Source organism: Phocoena phocoena, chromosome 3 (genome assembly GCF_963924675.1).
Source record: "Phocoena phocoena chromosome 3, mPhoPho1.1, whole genome shotgun sequence".
Taxonomy (NCBI): Eukaryota; Metazoa; Chordata; class Mammalia; order Artiodactyla; family Phocoenidae; genus Phocoena; species Phocoena phocoena.
The window spans coordinates 159,478,515-159,484,828 of NC_089221.1; positions in this window are offsets into that span (position 1 = coordinate 159,478,515).

Genomic DNA, 6,314 nt, shown 5'->3' on the forward strand with positions numbered 1-6,314 from the left:
CCCAAAACTCACAACCCCAGTCTAATCATGATTTTTTTTAAGTCATGCAAATTCCAATAAGGGGCATCCTGCAATATGCCTAACCGGTACTCCTCAAAACTGTCAAGTCATAAAAACAAGGAAAGTCTAAAACAAGTAAAGAAGAGCCTAAGGAGACATGATGTCTAGGGTAATATGGGGTCCTGCATGTGTTCCTGGAACAGAAAAAGGATATTAGGAGAAAGCTGAGGGAATCTGAATAGGGTTTAATACTAATGTATCTTTACTTTAATAAAGATTTATTAGAATTTAATACTATTAAAGACTTTAATACTAATGTATCAATATTGGCTCATTAATTGTAACAAATGTGTCTACTAATGGAAGATATTAATCATAGGGGAATAATAATAGGGGAAATTTGAGGGGGAGGTGAAGGGATATGGGAACTCTGCACTATCTTTTCAATCTTTCTGTAAATCTAAAACTATTCTAAGAAATGGTGTCTATTGGTTAAAAAAAATCACGGAGGGGAAAAAAATGATGATGGAGGACTCGAAAGAGTTTTTGTCTGTATAAGTTATACCTATTAGTCTTTATTGGAAATAAATCTGAGAAAGTATTTCAATATTTGTTTATTCATTTTAGCATAATAATAAATTCATTACATGTTAACATAAATAGCAGATTTTTATGAAAATAGCTATATTTTCCAAAACAAGAAAAAAATTATTAGAAGAGTGGCAATGTTTTACACTTTTACAAATTGTTTAACGGCTAGCTTAATAAAAAGAAAGCAAGATTCTCATACAGTTGATCCTCCTTACGTGAGGATTCCATATTTGCAAATTCACCTACTTGCTAAAATTTATCTGTGACCCCAAAATAGATACGCATGGCACTTTTGTGGCCATTAGCAGACATGCTCAGCATGGTAAAAAATTTGAACTGGTTGATATGCTAAGGTCAAGTTTCCAGCTAAGGTCAAAGAAGGCAACCCTCTACCTTCTTGTTTCAGGTGTCATTCTGGAAAAAATGTCCTTTCCACGGTCTCTTTCATGCTGCATTTTCCCCATTTTTGTGCTTTTTGTTGATTTTGCTGTTTGAAGTGGCCCCAGACACAGTGCTGAAGTGCTGTCTGATGTTCTTTAGCACAGGAAGACTGTCCTGTGCCTCATGGAAAAAAATCCATGTGTTAGATAAGCTTCATTCAGGCATGAGTTACAATGCTGTTGGCTGCGAATTCAACGTTAATGAATCAACACTATATATTAAATAAGGAGTCTCTAAACAGAAACACCCAGACAGGTGGTTGGAAAAGACAGGAATATTTTAATCAGCTTTTTCAGTTATCGTGGCTATTCTTTGAGACTACACCAAAACTTGACACGTTTTAAAGGATAGTTGCACGGTGGAATCTGAAACTGTCAGTGAACCTTTAGTATTCTATTAACATTAAAATCTATTGAGTGCATCTTTTTAAACATCATTCACTAGTCATCTGAAAAAGATTAGTTCCTGAATTACACAGATCATCCAAATATTAACACATTTCATTATTCAATATCAAGAAGTAATATTTGTTAATATGACCACTGATCTCATCAGAAGAGTCTTTAAGGGTTGGCAAGCCGTCAAGATTACAGTAGTAAGTATAAGTTTTTCAAAATTCTAATTTTCACTTAAAAGTCCAAATTTTATCATTGGCAACAAATACCATCAGCTGCTTTCCTTGAAGTGACAGACCCACTTCTTTCATTTTTGTGAAAATGTCTGCCAAATACCCATGTTGGAATAACTGAGGTTTGTCTAAAAATGGTATTCCATGAAAAAAGTGGCTTGTTCAGCTTGCAATTCAAATAATCACACAAGTGTTATTTTCCTGGGAACAGCTACCACGGTACTTCAACATGAAACAAAAATGCTTTATGCATACTTTTCATTTCATCGTACTGGTTATTAAAAAGACATGAACTGGTACAGCCACTTTGGAAGACATTTTCGCAGTTTCTTACAAAACGAAACATACTTTTCCTGTATGGTCCAGTAATTTCACTCCATGCTCTTTGCCCAGAGGAGTAGAAAACTTATGTCCACACAAAACCTACACATGGATGTTTATAGCAGCTTTATTCATAATTGCCAAAACCTGGAAGCAACCAAGACGTCCTCGAGTAGGTGAATAGATAAATAAACTGTGGAACATCCAGGCAACGGAATAGCGTTCAAAGTTACAAAGAAATGAGCTTTCAAGCTATGAAAAAACATGGAGGAATCTTAAATGCATATTACTAAGTAAAAGAAGGCAATCTGAAAAGGCTACATACTATAGGATTCCAATTATATGACACTGGGGAAAAGGCAAAACTACAGAGTCGGTAAAAAGATCAGTGGTTGGCAAGGATTAGGGGAAAGGAAGGGATGAATAGATGGAACACAGAGGAGTTCTAGGGCAGTGAAACTACTCTGTATGATAGTATAGATGGATACAGGCCATTATACATTTTTCCAAACCCTTAGAACATACAACACTAAGAGTGAACTCTAATGTAAACAGTGGACTTTGGGTGATAATGAGCTGTCAATGTAGGCTGATCAGTTGTAACAAACGCACTACTTTGGTGGGGACTTTGAGAGCTAGGAAGGTTGTGCACGAGTAGGGGCAGGATGTGTATGGGAAATCTCTGTACCTTCTGCTTAATTTTGCTGTGAACTTAAACTGCTCTAAAAAATTGTCTCTAAAAGAAAAGATTACTCCAATTAAAATCGGAGCAAGATAAAGACATGCACTCAAGAGTTGTGATTTAATCAAATGAAATTTTTATATAAATGTATTTATTTATTTATTTTTGGCTGCGTTGGGTCTTCGTCGCTGCGCACAAGCTTTCTCTAGTTGCAGCGAGCGGGGGGGCTACTCTTCGTTGCGGTGCACAGGCTTCTCATTGCGATGGCTTCTCTTGTTGCGGAGCACAGGCTCTAGGCATGTGGGCTTCAGTAGTTGTGGCACGTGGGCTCAATAGCTGTGGCTCACAAGTTCTAGTGCGCAGGCTCAGTAGTTGTGGCACACGGGCTTAGTTGCTCTGCGGCATGTGGGATCTTCCCGGACCAGGGCTCGAACCTGTGTCCCCTGCATTGGCAGGTGGATTCTTAACCACTGCGCCACCAAGGATTGCTTCATCGAGGTCACGATAAAGCAAAACTGGCTTTCGTTGGTTTTTATAACCATTAGTGTGCAACAACAAAGAATATAATAATTCTTAGCACAGGTTGGAGTTGCTGCCTGGATCCATGCTAAGATGTTACCATTAAGATCCATGCTAAAATGTTACAGTTGTTACCATTGCTTTTGTACCATCAGTGCATAGATTAGCATAGTGAAAAAAAAAACAAATAATAACCTAGTAAATTAGGGTATCCTAATATCCTAAAAATTAGTATGAAAATAGTTTTGACCACGACGACCCCCTGAAAGAATCTCAGGGATACCACACCTTAGGGTTCTGCAAGACTACACTTTGCAAACTGTTGTCAGATGGTGATAAGCCCTATGGGAAAAAATCATCAGGAAAAGAATGTATGAAGGGTAGGGAAGGAGTAACATTCTTTATTGGGTAAAGGTCTGGGTGTGAAGGTGATATCTGAGCAAAGGCACAAGGGAGATAAGGGAGAGAGCCATGAGGATATCTGGAGGAAGAGCAATCCAGGCAGAGGGAACAGCAAATGCAAAGGCTATGAGCAGGACGTGCCTGGGGAGTTTGACACACAGCAAGGATGGTAGCATGTGCATCTCTCCCCAACATATTCCAACAGGCTATTCAAAATCGACCTGTCCCCAGCTAGGAAGCCTTTGGGAAGCAAATCAGGGAGCTTAGTCTGGGCCCAGGCAGAGCCTGTCCTTTTTGGATCCACATGACCTGAGCTATTCTGCATGTACCAAGAGCCCACTCTATGCCAGGCACTGTCCGTGTACTCTCCCTACATAGTATTAAGGGTACTGCACCTGGAATCAGGCTACCATCCACTCCCCCAGTAATTAGCTCCATAGACTTACAACAGGCTGCTTTACTTCTCCAAGCTTCAGTTTTCCTATCTGTAAAATGGGAATGCTCACAGCCTTTGCATCTGTAGAATTGTAGTGAGGGTTACATGAACCAGAAGATGAATAAGATCTGGAGATCTAATGCACAGCATAGTGACTATCATCACTATGTATTATAAACTTCAGAGTTGCTAAGAGTAGATCCTAAATGTTCTCACTACAAAAAAAGAAATGATAATTAGGTGATGTGAGAGAGCTGTGAGCCCATGCTATGGTGATAATCAACCCATATCGCAATATATAAATGTATCAAATCAACATGTTGTACACCTTAATCTTATGAAATGTTGTATGTCAATTATATCTCAGTTTTTAAAATGAAGCGTACATGAAAGGGTCAATAAAAATTAGCTGCTATTAGAGACTGAAGGAAACATGGAGGCAGGAGGGATGAGACTGGACAGCGGGACACAAAGAGGAGCAGAGGGAAAAGGAAGGGACACAGAGTGATGGCAGGAGAAGCTAGAAGTGGGCTGATGGGGTTGATGTGCAACAATGAAAAGCAGGTGGTTAGGAGAGAGTAAAGGATGTGTGAGAATGAGTTTGGTTGATGAAGGGTGGGAGCATCAGGAAGGGGCGGCACTCAGGACTCAAGGTGGGCGTGGAGGAGTGGGTCCTCGGAGGTAGAGCCAAGGAAAGATGAGTTTAGAAAAGAGGATCTGCATCCAGAAAGATAAAATAGAAAGAAAAGGACACAATGAAAAAAAGAAGGTCCTGGGCTTCCCTGGTGGCGCAGTGGTTGAGAGTCCGCCTGCCGATGCAGGGGACACGGGTTCGTGCCCCGGTCCGCGAAGATCCCACATGCCACGGAGCGGCTGGGCCCGTGAGCCATGGCCGCTGAGCCTGCGCGTCCGGAGCCTGTGCTCCGCAACGGGAGAGGCCACAACAGTGAGAGGCCCGCGTACCGCAAGAAACAAAAAAAGAAGGTCCTCTCCTTGGGTACTCAAAATACCATCATGCCCCGTGGTCCTCTGCTAGTATGCAAGAAAAACATCATTTTCATAAAGAGCATGGTATCAGCATCATAGCACAGACAGGAGAGCATTTGTTATTAAAATAAAAAAGATTGGACTCCAAAAACAAAATAGCTGCTATAATTCTTCAGGGCTTGGATGAGGTTGAGGCAAGTGAAGCACTCACCATGGGTACAAAATGTATGAGGCAGCACTGATGCATGCCATAACGTAGATAAACCTCAAAACCATTATGCACAATGATAAAATCCAGACACAAAAGTTCACATATTGTATGGTTCTATTTATATGAATTGTCCAGAACAGGCAAATCCAGTGGTTTCCTGGGGCTGGGGGTGGGTCTCCTTTAGAGATGATGAAAATGTTCAGTACTAGATAGAGATGATGGTTGAACAATATTGTGAATGTACCAAATGCCACTGAATTGTACTTATTTTTTAGTTTTAATATTTTTTATTGAAGTATAGTTGATTTCCAATGTTAATTTCTGCTGTACAGCAAAGTAATTCAGTTGTATCTATAATATAGATATTATAGATATAATATATTTTTATATTCTTTTCCATCATGGTTTATCATGGCATATTGAATATACTGGGTTGGCCCAAAAGTTCTTTTGGGTTTTTGTAACATCTTACTGTGATATGCAGTAGGACCTCGTTGTTTGTCCATTCTATATATAAAAGCTTACATCTCCCACTCCATCCCTCCCCCAACGCCCTCCCCCTTGGCAACCACCAGTCTGATCTCTACGTCCGTGATTCTGTTTCTGTTCCATAGATAGGTTCATTTGTGTCATGTTTCAGATTCCACATATAAGTGATTTCATATGTATGGCATTTATCTTTCTTTCTAACTTATTTCATTTAATATGATCATTTCTAGCTACATCCTGGTGCTACAAATGGCATTATTTCATTCTTTTTTATGGCTGAGTAATTGAATTGTACTCTTTGAAATGGTTAATTTCATGTTGTTTGAATGTCACCTCAATTTAAGGAAAAGTAAAGGAGTGCCCAAAAAACTCGACATTTAATATACATAATATTTCAATGCAATATTTTTAAAAATCAAAATTAATACAAAAAATCCACAATGAACAAAATATCAACGTTTCAAATAAAGACAGGATCAGAATTCCTGGTTTCTCCTTGTGCTTCAGACTTCCATATGGCTCAGCTCAATACTCGTACTGATTTCTGTCTTTAACATCTCGATATTTTGCTTACCACGGATTTTTGCATTAATTTTGTGTGACTTTT